Raw genomic sequence first — 22,668 nt, forward strand, 5'->3', positions numbered from 1 at the left:
CTTAGGATGGGAACTTAGATATATTAAGTAGGGCCAATTATTGTTCTCTTTGAATGAAATTGTCAGACTTTGCATATTTCTGTAGAGAGCTTTCAAAACAGAAGTAACACCGTGACAAGCTGATTCGATTAAATCTCGCTCTGATGCCAGGTTAAAAATGCAAGTCCTCAAACGTGGGTCTCTCATTCCCCATCAAGACAGCCTTTCAGCAAGTCATGGAAATTACTGTTCAGGAAAAAGTTCAAGACTATAAACAAATGTCTTCGGTTCTCCAATTTGAGTCCTAATGCAACAAAAACCACATTTACATTTCTTGCCATGTAAGAACAGGTGGCCTTAATATTATTAATAAAACCAATATTTTTTTGTCTCTAATCAATAGTGTAAGTAATATACATCCAACTGCTTCTTCAGGAAATAATCTCATGTCATCATAATACTAAGTAGAAGATGTATAGAAGATATGCAGACACAACTTGGACTGAATACATTCTTACCTCAGTATTACAAGAGTTATGACTGAAGAAGTGGAAGAAGGAATGAGGAGATGAGGTAGAAAATGAGGAAGAGGAAGAAGGAAGTAAAGGGAAAAAATATCTTTTACATATAGATATACTATGATTTATACATAAACGTCAATGAGCGATAAAAGTAGCCTAACAGTAATTAAATAATTCAAGTTAAAATAATAAAATGCCACATTTCACACTTAAGTTACTCAGAACTTTAAAAAAAATTACAACACCCATTGCTGGTTAGATTTTGGTGAATTTGATCTTGTGGTAGCTGATGGGTGGCCCTTTTTAAAAGGAATATGGACATATGTATCAAAAGCAATAGTCTTCATCCAACACTTTGACTTTCCACATCTCAATAAACAAAAAATCCAAAATATAGAAAAAAGTTGTATGTACTTTTACATTTGTTCGGTTCGTGTTAATTAAAAAAAAAATTATCTGGCTTAAAACTCCATACTGCATAATTTGTCATTTTTTTCATTCTTATGATGCTTCTGCTTGTGTCTTTTCTTTCACCTGGACCATAAACTCCTGGAGGGCAGCAACTGCATGTTCTCTGTCTCTCTGTATACTGCAGCTGTTCAGTATTCATTATTAGAAAGGGACAAGTCAAATCAGATGGCCAATGAGCAAATGATGTTCTTTTCCTAAGTGTTCAGATTATGAAACTGGAGGGTAATTCTAGATGTCTCTTCAAATACTCTTAGGAAATTTTGACTTTATAATGTAGACCTTTATAATAGATGAATTCCTGGCAGAATGCTAGTGCTTTATACCATTGTTTTTGTTTTGTATTTTTTTTTATTTCTTTAGCATTGTTTTGGTCTTTTAAAGATCGGCACCTGAGCTAACAACTGTTGCCAATCTTCTTTTTTTTGTCTTTCTTCTTCTCCCCAAAGCCCCCCAGTACACAGTTGTAGATTCTAGTTGTGAGTGCCTCTGGTTGTGCTGTGTGGGATGCCACCTCAGCGTGGCTTGAAGAGTGGTGTCAAGTCATGCCCAGGATCCGAACCAGCGAAACTCTGGGCTACTGAAGCGGAGTGCGTGAACTTAACCACTCGGCCACAACGCTTGTCCCTCTTTTGTTTTTTTAAGTATGCTTTTTGGTGAGGAAGATTGGCCCTGAGCTAATATCCGTTGCAAGTCTTCCTCTTTTTTCCTTCTTTGCCCTCCCCAAAGCCCCAGTACACAGCTGTATAGCCTAGTTGTAAGTCATTCTAGTTCTTCCATATGGGACGCTGTCACAGCACAGCTTGAAGAGTGGTGTGTTGGCCCGTGCCCAGGATCCTAATGGATGAACCCTGGGCCATGGAAGAAGAGCACATGAACTTAACCCCTCGGCCATGGGGCCAGCCCTTATCATTGTTTTAATGTATTTCAAAATACAGGCCAGGAGCTGGCCCTGTGGCCAAGTAGTTAAAGTTCCACAATGCTCCACTTTGGTGGCCCGGGTTCATGGGTTCAGATCCCGGGCACAGACCTATTCCACTCATCAGCCATGCTGTGGAGGCATCCCACGTACAAAATAGAGGAAGACTGGCACACATGTTAGCTCAGGGCTAATCTTCCTCAGGCAAAAAAAAAAAAGGAAGATTGGTAACAACAGATGTTAGCTCAGGGCCAATCTTCCTCACCAAAAAACAAACAAACAAAAAGCCAAAAAAAATAAAAGAATGAGTTCTCGGAAATTAAAAAATTTGATTGCTAAAAACACTAAGGAAAGAGTTAGAAGATAGAGTCAAAATCTCCACAACATAAGGACAAAGAAAGGAAGATAAAAAATGTGAAAGACAGACAAGAGACTCTGAGGATCACTCAGGGGATCCAACATCTGACTGACAGGAGCTCCTTTAAGAAAGAACAGCAAAAAGCCAGGAAAACACTTCAAAATAATAAAAGAAAACGTCCCAGGGCCAACAGGAGATGTAGTTTCCAGATTACTCCAAGTACCAGTCAGAACTAATAAGACCCAAACATCATTATGAAATTTGAGAACACCAAGATTCAAAGATCCCGAAAGTTTAACGGGAGAAAACAACACTGAACCTAGGAAAAAAATGAATTCTTTTTAAAGGCTTGTGGTTTCTTCTCCGAGCAAGAAAAAACAAAGATCAAACACTTCAGGGTTAAAAATCGTATAAGAAGGTTATAAGCCAGGTTTGAAGCAAACTGAAGGTTGTATGGTTTCAATAAATTGATAAAATAAGGAGTCTTCATTTGACCCTTCGCATTTGACCCCTTTCATAGAGAGGGACAGGGGTCATGAAATTGGCCAAGAATGTTATCAGAGCATCTTGATTGACTCTGTAATGAACATTACTTGCGTAGATACAGCATGAACACTGGTTAGTACTTTTCAATTTTTAGCATCAACGTGAATCCATATCATGGGAGACCTCATAACAGTTACAGATTAGACTTGCTAACAACTTCGGGAATGTGAAAATAAAGGTGCAGTTTACACATGTTGGAAAGTAGAAGTGCACAGAGAGCTAGAGAAACAGATAAGGTGCCTTTCTCTTCACCTCATGAAGTAGATTTTTAAATATACCACGGTAAAGCTATCCAAGGAAACCTAAAACAGAGTTTTCTCAAAAAGTGATACATGCATTAAAATTTGGTATTGAGGAAAGGACACAGAAACATGTATGTCAATTGGGATTGGTGTTGGGATTGTGTTTGATTTTCTGTTTTACATTTGATTCAAAGTCACTATATTAGTAATTGATATTAAAAGTGAAGCAAAGAAAAAAGAAACACATGCTATATATTTGTCTCGTTTATGGAAGGCATTCCTAGAAACACATGAAGTACTACTTGAGTATACATAGTACAGCAGACAGAAACTCTGGCATTTAATTTATAGGCCAGATAAGATTATTTGCATCCTAATAGTATATCCCACAAGTGATTTCTGAGCATCATGAAGGCCCATTCTGGCATGAGCTCATCTTTAGAGTGCCTCTTTGCTTACCATGAACTTTCTCATCCCAAATCAAGAGCAAACTAACCAATGCAATGACTGCCGGAGGGTCTTCCTTCAAATGCTGGCTTTGGTGGAAAGTGAACAGTTCTCAAAACACTCAGTACTGTCCAGTCAACTCAAAGAACTGGTAACCCCACTTCTTTTCAAACTCTTTTGTTTTTCAACATAAAATGGTCTTCCTTTACTTTCATCTACCTACACTTTTGTAGGACTTTTCTTCTAAAGATTCAGGCCACTTTATGTACATATTGATTGTCCTTGTGTAAAGAAACCATTTTGCAACTCCATGAAGAGTGGAAAGGTGAGCACCACTAATCTCATTTCTGAAATGGACAAACAGGCACAGAAGTTCAATAGCGACACCATCAGAATGAAGCAGGATCAAAATTCCTGTCTTCTGACTTCCCAGACAGCTTCTTTAGGAGCCACAACCAAGTTATTTCATGGCATTTTAATGATATTAGTCTAGGAGTTGATAAATTCAGATCAGAACAGTTACACACAACTTAGAGTACACGGTCATAATGGATTTCCAGTCCTCAGTCATAATTCAACCTATTTGAAAAATAAGATGGACAACTTCAGATTCAAATTTAAATAGATACATATATATCTCTTTCTCTAAGTTTCTCTCAAAAGAAAACTACAGTTTTTTCATTAACATTTGAAATGAAGTAGCTTTTACATTGACACCAAAAAAGAAAAAAAAATAGGAGAAAAGAGAGAAGGGGAAGGAAGGAGGAGGGGAGAGGAGGGGAGGGGGATGTCCATTCACATCTTTCAGCAGGATTAGAGTAAGCATCAAACTGAAAACTGCTTCTCACCATATTTTTTCATCAACTTCCTGCGTATATCATGAACTCATATTAACACGAGGGAAAGTAAACATACAGGATAAGGAAAAGAGGAAAAATTTAGTAATGAAAGCACCAGTAACTGAAAATAAGTATATTCAAGTTTCAGGATTTACTGAATATTTGCCCTTCTCAAGATTCTGAGGGTTACAAAAACTTCAAGGGAAAACCAAACCCAAATGAATAATGAGTTTTTCCTTTGGGGGAAAAGTTTACTGTAAACAGAATTGTAAGGGAGGGAAGAACAAAAGTGGCTCTGAAGAGGTTCTCACACTAATTAAGCATGAAGTCACCTTCAGAGTGGTCGCACTGGCTGGCCCTGTCGATCCAAGAGTCAAGAGCACCCTGGAGGAGTGGTCCTCTCTGCCAAGTGAGCCAACTTGTCTAAGCAGAAAGTACAGCCTGGGAACTATCCCCCAGAGGAGGGGGCTTTGCTTACATTTCCTATCAGCAAGCAGACGGGAAGCATTCTCAGCCTGACAAAGAGGGAAGCAGAAGCCAAGGCTAAAAGTAGATTGCATGTCTGAGGTTCTAACATTGAAAGAACGGAAACCATATGGGAATTACTTTATTATTCAACTGGAGCCTTCAGGTGGCTTTCAATTAAAAGGAATATTGTCAACCACATCCCCAGGCACCCCCCCCTTTATTTTTTTCCCCCTTCTACACTCCCTCCTCCTCTATTCTTTTCAAATTTCACAAGCTCTGTGATTTAGCAGTGGAAATTCCCTAACTATAAATTAAGCATTATGTCCACCCAAGAAATTCTTCTTGGCACTCAATCAGTAGTTTGGCATTAAAATCTCTCATGTGACTCTTGGGAGAGTAAGTTAATGTATATGTGTGTGTGTGTGTGTGTGTGTGTGAAAGAGAGCAAGAGAGAGAGCAAGAGTGTGTAAACTTTGAATTTTCCATCTTTAGAATTATTCTCCATTATGTAAAGATATTCGTTGAAAAGTATACATACACAGTGTCAGAAGGGATGTAATCTCCCAAAGAGATTTAACTGTACTGAATTGTAGGTCATATCTCTAAGAAATGACACCCAGTTTTTGTGTAATGGTAACTAACTACCATGTGTAGAGATCTCCCACCACTGCCGCCATCAGCACTGTGAACATCCCCTCCACAGCCCAAACATCTAGGCCTTAATTCTGCAACTCTAAAAAGATAACGCTGACTCCGTTAGTCAGGACAGGTTGATAATGCTGCAGCAACACTCTACCCACTCTACCCTCAAACCCTAGTGACTTGTAATAACCAAAGCTTACTTCTTACTCATACTACACGTCCAACCCAGGCCAGGAGATCTTTCCATCCAGGACCCTCAGAGATCAGACTGTGCGGGCTCCATCTCAACGGGTATTTCCACTAAGGAGGGTGGAAGGGGATGAAACAAATCCCACAGTGACTCTTAAAGCTTTATCTGGGAAGTAACATATGTGACCTCTGCTGAAGTTTCATGGACTAAAGCCATTTACATGGTCTTGCCTAACCTCAAAGGGGGCTAGAAAGTGCAACTATACTAAGTGTCCCCAAGGAGAGCAATCGATACATTTGTGAGCATCCTTGATGACCACTGGAGTCTTACAAAGGTTTAAAAGAACAAAAAACTTTGGAGAGCCCATAAAGACTTTAACTTGATTCTCGAGGTACCTAGATCCCATCTTATTTTTACTTATATTGCTAGCCCCCAGGACAGAGAACTCAGTGTCTGCTTGACAAAAGAATGAGAGAGAGATTGGACAATGTGTCCATGACAGTCTTTACTCCTTTGGACCCCAGGGTTAATTTGGCAGGTTAAGAAATTTCTTTCTGCTCTTAGAAACAAAGATAACAGAAGAAGTGAATGAATGATGCCATCTATGTTCTTCAGGTGCTTCCCAGGGTCTCTATAGGACAAGAGAAGGGTGCTCAGTCTCAAGTAAGCTTGATGAGACAGAAATTCATACAGATATATGGAGAGCCTTTGCTTGCTAGTCATTTAAAGAGGACCAAGAGATTATTTTATCACTCACCTCCCCTTAAGGCAGATGCAAATTTTCTCCCCATTAAGTACTTGAGGACAGAGTATTCCATTTTCATATGAGTAAGTCTCTCTTCACTTAGTACATACAGAACAGCAAAAGAATGTCTGCATAAATCTTGCTTTCCCAAGAAACAGTCCAAAAAATGTGTTATCTAAGAGAGAAGCCCAAGGTCAAATGGGAAAGAATACATAGAAGAGGAACCTTATTTTCTCTAGCTCAGAAATAACTTTCCTAGAATTCCTTCTCTGGTACATTAACCTTGCCCTACCCCCTGAACTTTTAAATGGGAACGAGTGAAGGAAATTTATTGGAAGGAGACTGGGGAGGCTTTTTGTAATGTTAGAATACTGCTTACTGTTTACTAGATACATGGAGAGACTTAAATAAAAAATTCATGCCAAACAGTATCTGTACAAGAGACCAGCTGTTCTTATTTATTCCAACAGACATGGTTACACAGGACTCCAAGCTCTATTATCCAGGCTCGGCAAACTACTCTAGCAACAATTACATGGGTTTTGAAGCATTTCGGGTTGCAGAACAAGGCCCTCGTTTTACAGAGAAGTGCCGAAGACAGTTTATTCTAAGACGAACTCTTAAATTCTACCTGAAAACTATCAACTCTGATCAAGAAAAATAGATCTCACCACAATGCAGTCTCAGCTTCTCAACTGCTTTCTTTGTCCCGGTCATGGCCAAGACTAGCCAGGACACCCTCACCTCCACGCTCTTCCTTGATCATGGACACGTTCCAGTGAAACAGGACCAGACGCTGATGACCCCAGTTTAGCGTAGACTTTCAGCGGTAAAGCCTGAGTGAATTCATAGCTCTTCATCTTAGATTGTCTTGGGGTACAGTCATCTCATTTAAAAGGTTTGTGAGCACTCTTATTTTCTATTTTTGGATCAACATCAATGAAAGACTGAGAACTAAATAACCATGAGGAAGCAGCTCTAAAGAGTCCTGGCTTCTAGGTATTGAAGGGGACTCGTGAAATACTATAACTACAATAACAACCGACATTTAATGAACGCTTTCTAAGCACAGATTCTGTGCTAAGAGCTTTATTGTCTCACTTAAACCTTAAAACAATCCTATATGCTGTGCCTAGTGACTTCCTTCCAAAGAGGACAGTATGAAAAAGGGGAAAAATGAGTAACTCTACAGTGGAGAGGCCTGGCAAGTACGACCTCATCCAGTTGATGCAGGTCAACATCAGTAGTGATAAGCCATGCTGACAGCATATACCCTTGGTATGATGCGTTCAGAATGGTGATTCCCCTCCCTGGTCTTCCTCTCAAAAACCCATAACCCAGGCTAATCCTGAGAAAAACATCAGACAAATCCCAAATGAGGGACATGCTACAAAACACTGACCCGTACTCCTCAAAACTGTCAAGGTCACCAAAAACAAGTCTGAGAAACTGTCACAGATCAGAGGAGTCTAAGTAGAGATAGCATCCAGGATGAGATCCCGAAACAGAGAAAGGACATTAGGGCAAAACTAGTGAAATCGAAATACACTGTAGAGTTTAGTTAACAATAAAGGACAGATGTTGGTTCCCAGTTTTAACAAACACACCATAGTGAGGTAACATGCTAACAATAAGGGAAACTAGGTGAAGGACATATGAAGACACTCTTCCAATCTTTGCAACTTTTTGGTTAATTTAAAGCTATTCTAAAATAAAATTTATTTAAAAAGACTCTCTGAGGATGATGCTCTTACCTCCACTCTAGAGATAAAAAATTATAGGTTAAATGGCATCCAAAGTTACAAGCTAAAGAGCAAAGAACTTGCTCAGATATGTCTACTGCGCCTTAAGCAACCAGTGGAATAGAGCTGTAAGATAAGCCCTTGCATAAGATCTATTAAAATGACCTTATGCCAGACACTTGCTGAGAAACTTAAAGTATTTATTTCACTTACATTCTTCATAATAACGCACTTTTATTTTACCACACACTTTTAAAGAAAGGGACCATAACATTATTTCTAAATATTTCATCTTTATTTTCATCACACATTTCAATTACTCAGTCAGTGCCGTGTGATGATCACATTTAAACAAAATTAGCTTAAGATTTTGCCAAAATGTTGACGCTTCAATAGTCCATAAAAGAAAAAAGCATTGGCCAATGGCCACTTCCCTCCATAAGGCACTATCCTTCAACCACTCTCCCTTGTCACCACCCACATCTTCTCTTCTGATGCTGGATATTTCGGTGCTGGTGAGCTCAGCCTGCTGCTGTAACAGGATGAGGGGGTGACAAGCTAGGGTGCCCTTCAAAAGGAAATGACAACATCCTCATAAGGAAAGACTAGCGTTCACTTTGGGTTTCTACAGATTCTGAGAGAGACAAGATCCGCTGTGGCTGCTCCAAAAATCTCAAGAAAACTCAATGCCCTCTGAAATGTAAATTCTAACAGTGTTATCTACTAAACCAGCGTTTCCCACAAAGTGAAGCCAGCCTCTCTGGGAAAACTCTAACATCCTCCCAAGAAGGTTCGAGTCGTCCAAGACATATTCTTTCTTTCCTTGAGATCTGCCAAAATCAGACAGTAGGATTCAACAAATATTTCTAAATACTGTACTTAATATATTGTTCCCTGTGAGAATATAAAATGGAAGTGATCCAGCAAGTAAGAAAACAGGCTTCCTTTTGTGTGATTAGATTAGCCTGCCTAAAAACACAGTTTTTTCAATCTTGTTCTATTTACAAGTGGGGTTTTTTTAAAGGCAAGTGATTCCTTGAATCATTGATTTTCTCACTCTGAGCTCATCTCAGGAATAGCTAAAACTCTTCCCTTTATATTTCACATTATCCCAAGACAATCAGTTCATGGCACCGTATCTGTTTTAACATGAGAGAAGGATCGAGACAAAAAGGAAGAAGTGAATATGACAAATTTTCCCACAATATCACAGCAAAACAGCAGTGGAGTAACAGATGGAGCTAACTCTCCTGATTCATTGGACAATGGAAATAGAAGCAGATACCAAGTTTAATTTCTTCCCTTCACCAATGGGAAAGAAATGAAGAAAGTTCAAGAAGCCAGAATCAATCCCCCAGACACACACACACACACACACACACACACACAGAGCAAATTGGCAAATTGATACTCATCCAAAACAAACCCTTCTTCAAGAATTTTGCTATCTTTACAGCTGAACTCATGAAAAATCTTTTCCTTTTGGAGCCCTGGGTGGCTCAAGTTGAAATTTTTAAATTTCTAATCTCATACCAGAATGAGAGGTCAAAGGGTTGAGAGGTCACATGGAAAGTTATACTTCTAGGATCATTGCAGTCAGATAGAGCCTGGGCCTCAGAAGAAGACTGCCCTTTGGGGATATTCGTGGGAGCTCAGAGAAGCATTTAAACTTCTAGATGAGCAGCTCAAGTCTGTCCGAATCCTGAGCCCCCTCTATTCAGACATCCCTAGTCTAAACCTCCTACTTATGTCCTCCACAGTCTCAACATTCTAGATGACAAACACTGAATTCATCACGCTAAACTCCCACCCTTGAAATCCTGTCCTAACTCCTCAAAGGACACCTGCTGAACATTAAACTCAGATTGAATTTCAAAGCCAAAAACCCACAAAATAAGGAGAGGTCAGATTTTTCAAAGCACTTGCCGATAAGCCTTTTTAGTGTCCTTTAAAGTGTTCATGAATGGTGTCAAGTTTTCCCAGTGATTTTTGTATCTGCTCTTGGCTCTCCAGATGTCTGAAATTGCCAACTGTCCACATGGTCGGAAAAGTTTAACCATGTGACCCAGTAGAGAGCAGACAAAACACATATGTGAAAACAAAGCCAAAGGTCACGGTTTCATCTTAATATGTACATGTCCATATTCAAATTTTCATATTAGTGTTACTAACTTTGTTAGTAAAGCCATATTAATCAGCATAGCAAATAGAACTCCATCAGCCATTTGCCATGTGAAAAGCACACAGCAACACAGCAGAGCCTCATACAGTGCCTGGCACACATATATTGTTGAACTAATCAATTGATAGTCTTTGACATGTTCTGCTGAACAGTCATCTACGGAAAAAAAGAAGAGCTTTCTCCTTTACTGGTCTTCACAAATATTTCTAGATAACTTTTACATTTAAGATGCTATCTCCATGATTGCCTTTTGTTATATTTAATACATAGGTAATTCATATGAGTATTAGAAAGTTGTTAAGAACAGACAGGCAAAATAAAGACATGCAATTACTCTCAAGTCACCTAGAAATAACAACTTTTAGGTTTCTATATAATCTCCCAAACTATTTCCAATGCCTGCACATTCATGTATGCAGGCAACACAGGTATTTTTTAAAAATAAGATCATAGAAAAATGACATTATTTTAATGCCTCATTTGGTATTTTATTGTACATTTCTACTGTAATTTATTTGACCACCCTAATACTCTTTAGACATTTATAATAAAATAAATGAAAAGTAAGTTTGTGATAAAGTGTTCTTGTAATAAAATCATTTTACACATGTTTGATCATAGTCTTAGAACAAATCTGCCTAGAAGCTGTATTGCCAGAAATATGAATAAGCAGATTTTGTGGCTTTTGACCTTATATGTTGCAAAATAATCTCCAGATAGTATAAAACATTTTCCCCCAAGTAGTATGTTTTTTCCAAACCTATAGAGACACTCAATTTTATAATTATTCTCAAACGTAGCCAGTTTTGATAGTTAAAAATTGTATCTTGTTTGACTTTACACTGCTTAGAGAGTGACTGTTCACATATTTAAATACAAATAATATGCATAATATTTTGAAGCATCAGCTTGAAGGGAGACTCATAGTCAGTATCATGGACAAGCATCTTTGAGCAACTAATAACTACTAAAAAGGTACAACGTATATTGAAGTCCTAGTGTTAACTGTTTTTTAAGATTGCTCAAAACTTTTGGAGAAATTTCCTAAAACTCAACACACATCAAAATGGTTCAACTTAAGATGAGACATGCTTGGGGTTTTTATTTTGCCTTTTTTTTACTAGCACCTCATCTTACAGACGCTTAACAACTTAGAAGTTCATATTCTCTCTTATCTCAGGGCCCACTTGAGTTTTGCTTTAAATTGGTATGTGTATGTGTGCATGCACACACATGTATGTACATATATGTATGTACACACATTTATACATATGCAGATATATATTTGATTGACATATAGGTACCCACACATATAGACATTACACCTTGCATTTTCCCCCTTAGTCTCAGTAAATCAGCTACTGGGATGCCATGAGCTACAATTGCTCTGTCTCACAAGGAGGAGGGGCTTGTCTTAGCTCTGCGAGGAGGGGGCAGCCCCACACAATCATCATAACTGACATCTATGGGCAAGACGCCAAGGTACACCTCAATCACGTGCGCCTGTTGGAGAATGCTCACTCACGCACCTGCTTCAACGGTGTGAGTTCAGCCTGTGGGTTTTCCTTGATTGATGTTGGTATAACTGCTTCACGTTCTCTGTGGGTGAAGGGAAGTGGGCTCTGCTCAAAGCAGTTTGTGGTGCTTCGCACTTCCACTTGATATGACACAAGGAACAGCAAGTTACAGAGATGGGCGCATGCGCCTGTAGGCTCTCCTCGCCCTCCATGATAGACCAACAGGGGCACTCAACCTTAAAATAAAACAACAAAAAAAGAGGCTTTGAAACCAGGAAACAAGCAAGCGAAGGAAGCATCTGTCTCTTTCACTCTGAACAAACCTCCCGCCATGAATCACACACACACACACACACACACACAGACCCCACTACCCCAACCACCACCATCAGAGGACCATTGATTGGACTACCTCCAGGCCTCCTTAGAGACTTTTAATTTTTCTTGACTAAGCGAGTTTGTTACTTGCCCAAACTACAACAGTATTCATGGAAGCATTCTGACCCACAAAAATAGGGGAAAAAATGCCCACGTGAGCAAACTTGACAACTTGCAACAAGGTTCAGTCTATCCCAACTAAGAACAGGTTGCAATAAATCATGTCCACACGGATGGTTGTTCATCTTTTCACAGCCATTTCTTATTTTTGAAACAAACATGAAAAAAACTGATTTTGGATCTCCGGTATCCCACAGCCAAACCCAGTCTGCCATGCAGACCCCCAGATGAATGTTCTGGCAAGACTCCAATGGATTCACTCACTCTCACACTGTGCTCTCCTTTCAGTCTCCTGTCCTATGAGATTTGAGGCAATAACTCTAACTTTAGAAAAAACTGATAACAAGGAAAATCCAAATAGAAAATACCTGTATAATCTAGCAAAGGATATGCAAAAAAATTCACCAATTGAATACCAAAACACTCCTAGCTTTTCAAACCACTCCATACACACAGTCAGAGGACCTGTAGAGGTTCGAGCAAAAATACAATAATTGTATTTGATTGAACTAAGTAAAATTGTCATTTTTGCATAATTGAAATAAAGACAATTTCATATGGATCAACCTAAATATTTCCTCACATTTAAACATGCCAAAATACTTTTGGTGATTTGGACAAAACGTTTATAAAGTACAGAGAATCATCATTTTTTTCATCCTCTCATTTTCAGCCACGCCCTCCTCTCGTCTCCTTCCCTCTTTCTCCTGACCTCCTCCCTCAACAGTGTCAGGTGGAGGCGGGGAACAAGGAGGGATCCTGAGTTGTCACCTGGAACCAGATCTGGGTTTGGGCCAGTTTCAAGATCCAGAGGCAGACTTATGCTTCCATTCATAAATTTTTTAAAAATAGGGCTCTAAAAATAATGTTTTCTCCTCTCACGTCTTCTGTTCCAGGACGTTCTCTCCTAATAATGACATTCACTCATCCAAGGTGGGTTTAAGACAACACTTGAAAACATAACTGGTTACACCACCACAGCGTTTGATTTCTGAACTCTATAACTGAGATAATCCCAAATCCCTTGTCACCTTGACATCTGTTTTCTCCCACTGGTCCCAGAACTGTCTTGACATTGTCTAGCCACCTTGTCGCCTTCTTTTTAAGAAGCCTCCACTGGAACCCATGCGAGTTTTCCAAACACCTTCACAAAGCGTAAGAGGAAATTATCGTACTGTTATCTTTTACCATTTTGAGACAAGAGTATGCATTTAAGGGAAATATCCACATCTAAAGGAAACCCATCTTTGCAGGAAGTAGAAAAATAGGCGGAAAACCCTGTATTTCTCAACCACATATATAATAACCAGGAAGCCCCTGCCCCCAACCTAGTGTGGCAGCCAAATGTGTGCTGGAACCTTCTGATAAATGTCAAAGGTCAGGCATTAGAAAAATGCCAACGGAATGTAATAATGTAGAAAAAAATCCTTTGAAATTTTCAAGATTCTGGGAGCACAAAGTGGTGATAAAACGCTGCCTTCCATACACTGCAAGCCTAACAAAAACTAAATTTAATTCCCACTTTTAAGAAAATATATTAATTGATTTAGTTTTCTCATTTCTGTACCTTTCCTTCCATGAAGATTCTGAGTGTCTTCAGTCCTCAGGGTGACTATCAACTTGATTTTGAATATAATTGGGACAAGGATGGGGAGACAGAAACTTCAAGAGTTTAGATCCAAAATTACAAAGTCATAACCCAGTCAAAACGAAACCAAGGGTCTACCTAATGTGACCTAAATTTCAAGATTTTTCTCTCATTAGACAGTGCCACCCTTAAGAGCTCAGTTTCTACTGTATTATTTCCTTAGAGACACTGTAAATTTTATATTACAAGACAAAAACAGAAATATGGGAAGCCCAAGTACATAATCCCCTCATTGTCCTGAGTAGTAGAGGTGTTTATCTGACTTTATAACATGGTCAATGTGACTCTAAAGAATTGGTATCCATTCACCCACGATACACAGCAAGTGAAAATTACAGCAATGGCTAACATGTGTAGCAATCCTATGACACACGTACACAGCTCTGTTTCAGGGCTGTCGAATATGCTATTCACTTAATACACTTTGCAGCCACCATAAGAAGGAACCATATGCCATCTTGCACATGAAGAAAAACACTCAGAAAAGTAAGTAATTTGCCCAAATTGGCAGAGCTGGTGGTGAAGCTAGGATTCAAACTCAGTTCCTCCCCATCCCAAAGCCTCTATCTGTTCTCTCCTGAACTTCTCCTACAGGGGCCAATCAAGAAGTAGCTGTGAGGGTGTGAGGTGAGGACTCTAGTGGGCAGCGAAGCCCCTGCTGTACCCACTCAGGACACATATGGGGCAGCTGTAACTGAGACTCAGCTGGTATTTCCCATGGGAGACCGCAGTGCTAGGGAAATGAGATCTGGCTTCTCTGGAAAAATCAACCAGATCTTTAAATACTGGCAGCTAGTTCTTTAAATACACACACATCCTTCCTTGTATGGGCAAATACAACACATGTGAAGGCTGAATCAGGCTCTGCAGGCCACTAACTAGACCATAGCCACCCTACACCGCATTGAATCCCATTTATATACCCACCCAGAAGCCACACGATAGTCCAAGTCCAAAAGTTTCAATGCAGCCCTTATTAATTTATATTACAGTTCCATACACTTTGCAAATCAAAACTCTCCTTAAAACTACGAACAGTTTCAACGGACTGAAGAGAGGCGCAAGTTTTAATAAGAGTAGCATCTATCTTAACACACATTCAATAGCTGCAAAAGAACAGTAAATACCATCACAGCCACTAAGCAGGCAGGTCCAATAGCAGTGACAGCAGCCCCTGGGTTCAATTAGTCCAGCCTTTGCCTGATCTACAAACCAGTGAAAATCTCAGAAAGGTAGACCACAAAGGCAAAAAGCACCCGCAGGAACCACTATCTCATAACCTTTCTTGTCCCTCTTTCCCCTTCAAGTTTGATGATTTGGCAGTTCTGGAACTCTTCCGAGAGGAGTCGGGACTCACTCTGCCAGCCCCAGCTGTTCAAAACTCAGCCCAATCTGTTCCATACAGTTGGCTGTATTATAACAATAATGTGGCTACAGTTCACCTTCATTTGCTGCAAAGATCATTAACCGTCCCTCAGAGAGATATAGCATTAAAGAGAGTGCTCGAAGCATAATAAATGGAAGTCTCTGGGTAACACAGTTCAGAAAAGCTAAGATGATGCCAGCAAGGCCACTTGACACTTTCTATAGTCAGAGAAAAGGGAAGAAAACAAGGGCAGGATGGATGGAAAACCAGAAAGAGAAGAAAAGAATGTGCCTGGCTAACATGTACATTCATGTGAAGAGAGAATAGAGAGGAAATAAAGAAAATCTGAAAGACAACAGGACATTTAACGTCAAATCGCAGTAGAGACAAGATCCTACTTGTCTGGCAGCTCAAGCATTCTACTGTAGAAGTAAGTTTGGAAGGAGAAGAACAGAGAAAACGAATTGCAATCCTCAACAGGAAGAATGCAATATTCTGGACAATTTCTAGTCCTGTACAAGACGGTGAATTCACTGAAACCTGTCTTTAAATCCTGTATCTGACCTCCCATTCATTAAGCTGCTGAATTACTGTATAGAGTGGGCATGTCTCTTCATTCAATGCATGCATTCAGTTATTAAAGTCTGACATGAGCTGCATTTGAATCTTGTTCTCCAATCACACCATCTTTCCCCCCAATAAACCTGCACTATGAAAGCACCCAGGGAACAGGGATCTTCACAGAAAGTTTGCACGTTATATAAACATCTGGAAGTTCTTTAGTGGACAATGAGAGCACCAAAAATCAATACTTGTTCTAAGTGAGTTGCAACTGTAGTATTAATCCAAACCAAATTCCAGCCAATAAGGGATAGATTATTGGTGGTTAAGTGGGAATTCTACTGGCAGGCTCTAACTCCTAAGGATTTACTTTCTTTGGAATACACAAGTAATATATTTAAAAACAAAAACAATAGCCCCCCCTTACTCTGCATCTTCACTATTTTCTTTACCTTCTTTTCCTTAGTCACATTTATCCCTAGAGCAGTGGTTCCCAGCTGGGGGCAAGTTTGTCCTCCATGGTACTTTTTTCGTCGCAAGCTGGGGGAACGGGGTGCTACTGGCAATTAGCGGGTAGAGGCCAGGGGTGCTGCTAAATTCTACAATACACAGGAAAGCCCCCTACAAGACAGAATTATCTAGCTGGAAATGTCAAAAGTGAGGAGGTTGCGAAACCCAGCCTGAGAGCTGTTTCAAGGGTGAAACTCCCTCCTGTGGATACTCTATATGGTTTTTAGGAGCAGCAGGGCAGAAGGATGTTTAATTCTAAATGACATCTTGCTGTCATTAAAATACCTTCTTCTCCACTTAATAGTAACATTTAACAGAAACAAAAAGGAAGGTGAGGGACAGAAGTTCAAAATAAAATTAGAATCACGATGGAACCCTGGTAAATCCTATTATACACCTAACTTTGCCTAAGTCTCCAACCAGTGATTTCATTACTAAAATGTAAAAAAAAACAAAAACACACACACACACAAAAAACTCATCTAATTCAATTCACCCAGAAAGTAGTTTCGAAACATATGGACCCAGGGTCCGGCTGGTGGCGTGGTGGTGAAGTTCACATGCTCTGCTTCAGCAGCCTGGAGTTCACGGGTTCAGATCCCAGGCTCGGACTTGCAAACCACTCGTCAAGCCATGCTGTGGTGGTATCCCACATACAAAATAGAGGAAGACTGGCACAGATGTTAGCTCAGAGGCAATCTTCCTCAAGCCATGAGAGGAAGATGAGCATCAGATGTTAGCTCAGGGCCAATCTTCCTCACTAAAAAAAGTAAAAATAAAACATATGGATCCAAAGACAGCAAAAAAAAAAAAAAAAAAAAATTCAACTTATAAAGCGGAAAAACGGCCCTGGCCACCTCTTGCAGAGAGACACACACCCACACACACATACCAGAAAACCCAGAAGACTCTATGTTAAAGCTCTCATACTGGCTTTGAACAAAAGAACCTCATCTGAGGGGGGAAGAAAGCTGGGATTTAACTCTTTCCTGAAAGACGAGAGACAAGCCCCACAATGAGACCTGAAAACTTACAAGCAGTCTTTGATGTATTCGTCTGTCCTCAGCCCAAGAGCTCAGTGGAGCCATCCAAACATTTACGGTGCTTGGTAAAAAATAATTTGCTGTGAGGTAATTTAGTGTAAGCTCAGGTCATATCCCCATCTTGCCAAATAAACAGAACTGCCAACAATCCTTTCCTGCTGCTTTAGCCGTCAGACTGATGTGGCTGCTCACCTGGTTGGCTCCCTTCTTCCCACGGATCCTCACTCGTTTCCTAGGGGTTTTAAGTGTGTGTGGCAGGCTACAGGAAGGCCTGATATGCTTGGGCTCTTTGGCTTTTCTGGATTCCTCTTGGCAGTCACACTTGGCCTCAACTGGGAAGCAAAAAACCAAAAGGGAGGTGCAATCTTTAACAAGGGGAGAGCTAAGACTTCCCAGCCTGAGGAGAACGTGTCCTGCCCTGTCAGGATGGGGAAATTGCTTTTGAAGTCGAGCCCAGCCTCCCCAGTGCAGACCATCCACCAGCTATTGTTCCAGTGGAGACTTCCACCCAACAAAAGAGAGACACAATGACAAAGGAATTCATTCACTGCCTATTGAATGCTCACCATACACAGGTCCTGGGAGCAGGGAAAACGGACTGGGGAAGGGCCTGTGTCCTCAGGGTAGAAGAAAACATTCCAAAGGAAATCTTATTGGAACAGACTTTTTTTGGCTACATATTCCCTCTTAAGTGAACAGAATACAGAATACAAATTTGGTACCTTCATTTATGAAATTGTCCATGTGTAACTTAAAAGAAAAACATAGATCCAGTTTTGTGACCATCCTAGCCACTCCCTAGATCTAACCTTAAAGCTGCTTTTGTAACCACTGTTGACAGAATCTCTCACCAGGGTGATGGAGATAATAGCAGGTTATTCATCTCCGGTTTTAAAAAGCAGAAAAAATTAAGAGCAGAGGGACGGGATCATTTTTACCATAACCAGGTCAATTAAGGAAACCTTTACCAGCCAATATACTTATACCCTCTGGAATGTATTAAAAAACCAAAATCCTGTCCATTTCAATCCCAGAAGGAAAACATGCAGAAAGCAGCAGTATTCAGCAATGGGCATTGAAAGTATTTTCAAGTCTGGGCAGAATTCTAGAAATTACTAAATTAGCCAATGATGTTATGTTGAACAGAACTCTCATCCTTAATGTAATTATATTAAAACTCCTGAAGATTTCTTTCCTCAAAATGCTTTCCTCTGATCAAAGGAAGTGAGAGTGAGAAGAAAGGATGTATGGACAGGGCTAGAAGACCAGAAGAAAGGGGAAAAATAAGGCTCACAAAAACCATATCCAAATGCACAATTCAGTAGTTCATTTTGCAAAATGGTAGATCATTCATACACTTCTGTTTACTTATGAAACTAAATTCACTCATTATCCAAAACTACCTTGTTTGTTAGATTTATTGAATAAATCATAAAAATTTAAATCACAAAATGAACTATATACCAAAATACGGATTTTTATTGGACATCAAGAATGTATTTTCTCCTCAAGTGAATTTTTCTGGAAAAAATACAAAATTGATCATAGTACCTCCAAAGCATCTTCTGGTTTCCCTGAATGAGAACGTTGTAAACAGTGTAATCAATTACACGTGTGTGTGTGTGTATGCATGTTTTTATTTTTATTTATTTTTTTCTTTTTGAGGAAGATTAGCCCTGAGCTAACATCTGCTGCCAATCCTCCTCTTTTTGCTTAGGAAGACTGGCCCTGAGCTAACATCCACGCCCATCTTCCCCTACTTTCTACATGGGATGCCTGCCACAGCATGGCTTGACAAGCAGTGCATAGGTCCGCACCTGGGATCCAAACCGGCGAACCCCAGGCCGCCGAAGCAGAATGTGCGAACTTAACCGCTGTGCCACTGGGCTGGCCACTATTTATTTATTTTCTACATCATTTTCTTATAAAGTTTTAGCACCATGCTCTTTTGTCTTACACAATCATGTTTGGGACACGCGGCTAGTTTACTAAGCAAAGTTAGTAGTCAGACTTAAGTTACTTGACTATAGCAACCACTGGCAGGGAAATTTTATTTAAGGACATATTTTTCTTGGGGTCAGCCCACTGGCGTAGCGGTTAGGTTCATGTGCTCCACTTTGGCGGCCCAGGGTTTGTAGGTTCAGATCCTGGGCACGGACCTACACACCGTTCATCAAGCCATGCTGTGGCAGCACACATGTATACAATAGGGGAAGACTGGCAAGGATGTTAGCTCAGGGACCATCTTCCTCAAGCAAAAAGAGCAAGACCGGCAACAGATATTAGCTCAGGGCTAATCTTTCTCACACACACAAAAAAGAATATATTTTTCTGAATAGATACAGTGAACACTACGTTTCTGTGAGTCCTCTTTGAGAATATAAACAAACTGTCTGTGGATGCCCGTCAATGACAATCCTCCTGTAGTTTGTGGAATCTGTGATTTATGCAGGAAAATTATTCACTTCCCTGATGACCACGGAGAAGTCTGCTGAATTTTAAATAATGTAATTGAGGAGACAGTAAGTCAAAACATATAAAACACCCCTCCTACTTCTCTTAGCCATCTGCAAAGTTTCTTATAAGCACAAACTATTTAACACCGCGTCAGGCAATTTTATGAGTTTCCCAGGAATTGTAAGTTATTTAAACATGAGTATTTTGCTGTCTTGATATAAAACTCCAAATTAGCAAATTTAAGGTACAAACGGAGGAGCTGCCCTCACCGACACGCCATCCTTATCCAGCATGGCTCACAAAGAGGCCAAGAGAACCGGCAATCGGGCATTTAGGTAGTGATCAAAGAGACATATTCTAAAGGCGTAGCAGAAAAATCTAATTTCCTGAGGAAAATAAATACGAAAATGCCATAGAAACAAACGGCAGAAAACCTTACATTCCACTGTGTCATAGTAGGCAGCTTAGATTTCCCCTACTCCCTCAGGATGATTAAAGCCTGATGTGAAAAACACCTACATCTAATGAAATCTTTCAAGTTAACCAGAAAAAGTAAAACACACACTCACACACACACATAGACACACATGTACAAACAAAAGCAACAAGCAGCAGTCCAGTTTTACCCAGTAATAAATGAAGACTGGCACGAGAGATCCCTGAGCCCTGAGGGTTGGTGGCATTTCCTTCATAAGTAAACTACGCTGGTTACAATGTTCGGTCTTCTGGCTGTGAGCTGCTAGTTATTCCTGTCCTTTTGGTGTCCCAGGCTTTGGGGTACTCTCATCTCCTGCACCCTCCCTGCTCACCTTCATCTACCCAAGCCTACTATTCATAGATCTAGCTCAACTGTCTGCTCATGACCACAGGAGGGCTTACTTCCTTCCTCCTTTGTGCCCTGACAGAACTTTCCATTCTGCTAATGAAGCACTTCTCAAATTGCATTGTGACTAGCTGAGTACACGGCCCTTTCTCCCACCAGAATCCAAAAATGCCTTCAAAACAGATTCAGCAGCTCGTCTATCTTTTGTCCCCAGGGTCTAGCAGAGGCTCTGGCATATAGTAGGTGTTCAATAAACAGCCATTGCATTAAGTGTGCCAGAGAAATATTATCCCAAAGACTAAAAGAAAAAAGGGTAGAAAGAGAAGAACCTAGCTTGCATATTTTGACCCTCTGATCATTACACTTAAAAGGATTCTAAAGACAGGATATTTTTAAATATCAAGGAAAATATATTCCCAAACAGAAAAAGAGAAACAATTCCATGTAAATTGTCACAAGGACAGTGGACATGATAAATTATAGCTAGGAAACTCTAGGCCTTTGAAACCTATGCGGTATTTCCTTTAATTCGACTCTTTCATCTTTCATGAGATTTGTTTTTCCATCACTGAGTGGTTCCAGCTGAAGACTAAGAGGACGCAGGGACACCTATGTGCAAAGACACAAACTCGCCCATTCTCTCCAAAAATTCCGGGTCCCTATGCCAAGCTCAAACTCTGATTTCCTGAAAGGGTGTCCACAGAGCGTTTCCAAACCGTTCCAAACAACTTAATCCTCTCCCACTCTCTATGCCTTGACTTACAGTTTACAACTACTGTCCTAAAAAGCGTGCGCTGCTTATAATTAATGACAAAATATGACAGGCTTGGAAATACACACACAAGAAACAACTGCCTAAGTCCACTGAGGCCAAGTCCAGGTTCTCAGGGAGCCACAGTTGCTGGCTCATCAGGCCAAGAGGCAGCACTGCAGAGCGGCTGTGGAGCTACATTACTTGGATTTGTACCCACAAACTTTGGGAACACGGCAAGTTATGAATCCTACTGTGCCTCAGCCTCGGCAGCTGTAAATGAAAAAATAATGGCGCCCACCCCACAGGAGCATTGCACAGAGCAAAAAAGTTAATAGAGGTGAAGCAAATAGACACCTATGTGGCACATGTTAAGCATCAAATAATACAGTTATTGTTATAGGATCATCTTCGTATGGCCTTGGCTTTTAAATGATTGCTTTAATAGAACATCACAGAAGATGACAAAATGCTCTTCCTGAGCAGGTCTCCACCACAAAATCACTGCCATTTTGAGCATATGGCACAGATAGCAGTATAAAAAGCTCATCCTAAAATATTACTATTTTAGGGCATCTACAGGGCATGAAATTGTTGAAGGTTTTGAAAGGAAATACAGTTGTAGTATTGGTTTTACTACTAAAACCCACGTGATTGCACAAAAAAAACACCACCTTTTTGAGCCACATACAACCGAATAAATAAGGAAAACACTATGATGCTTACTAGCAATACGTTCGGAGCCAGGTCACTTCCCTCCCTGAGCCCGCTGCCTTACCTGTCCAGTGAGATTAGTTACTGTCACAATCATCTTCACCAGAGCTAATGCTTCTGACAAAATTTAGGTAATGTATATGAAAGCATCTAATCTAACGCAGATGATCCATGCAATTGACAAATTTTTATTCCTCTCAGTTTCTATCTAAATCTGTGAACTTTCTGGGATTCACACAACAGTTTTCTAAAACTCTTACTACTTTCTCTCCCTTGCACATTGGATCAGGTCTGAAAGAAAAAAAAATTCTAAAGAAAACAACTTTTTTCCCCCGAAAAACCCCAACCTAATCTTCCTAATGAATGTGTTCCCTATTTCCTTGAGTCAAGAATATCTGTTGCAGGGGGCCAGTCCCACGGCCGAATGGTTAAGTTTGCACACTCTGCTTTGGCAGCCTTGGGTTCACTGGTTTGGATCCTGGGCAGGGACCT

General features: G+C 40.1%; 1 long non-coding RNA gene across 8 annotated transcripts in view; it reads right to left on the bottom strand.

Moving 5' to 3' along the window:
• The window catches only part of LOC139045987 (uncharacterized), a 366,411-nt gene that overhangs the window by 36,615 nt on the left and 307,128 nt on the right, over nt 1-22,668 (bottom strand). For all 8 annotated transcript variants that reach the window (XR_011505563.1, XR_011505562.1, XR_011505561.1 and 5 more), the window contains one exon: nt 11,818-12,041. This is a non-coding gene — a long non-coding RNA (uncharacterized lncRNA). The remainder of the gene's footprint in view (nt 1-11,817; nt 12,042-22,668) is intronic.

The sequence above is a fragment of the Equus asinus genome, chromosome 8 (genome assembly GCF_041296235.1).
Source record: "Equus asinus isolate D_3611 breed Donkey chromosome 8, EquAss-T2T_v2, whole genome shotgun sequence".
In the NCBI taxonomy this organism is placed as follows: domain Eukaryota; kingdom Metazoa; phylum Chordata; class Mammalia; order Perissodactyla; family Equidae; genus Equus; species Equus asinus.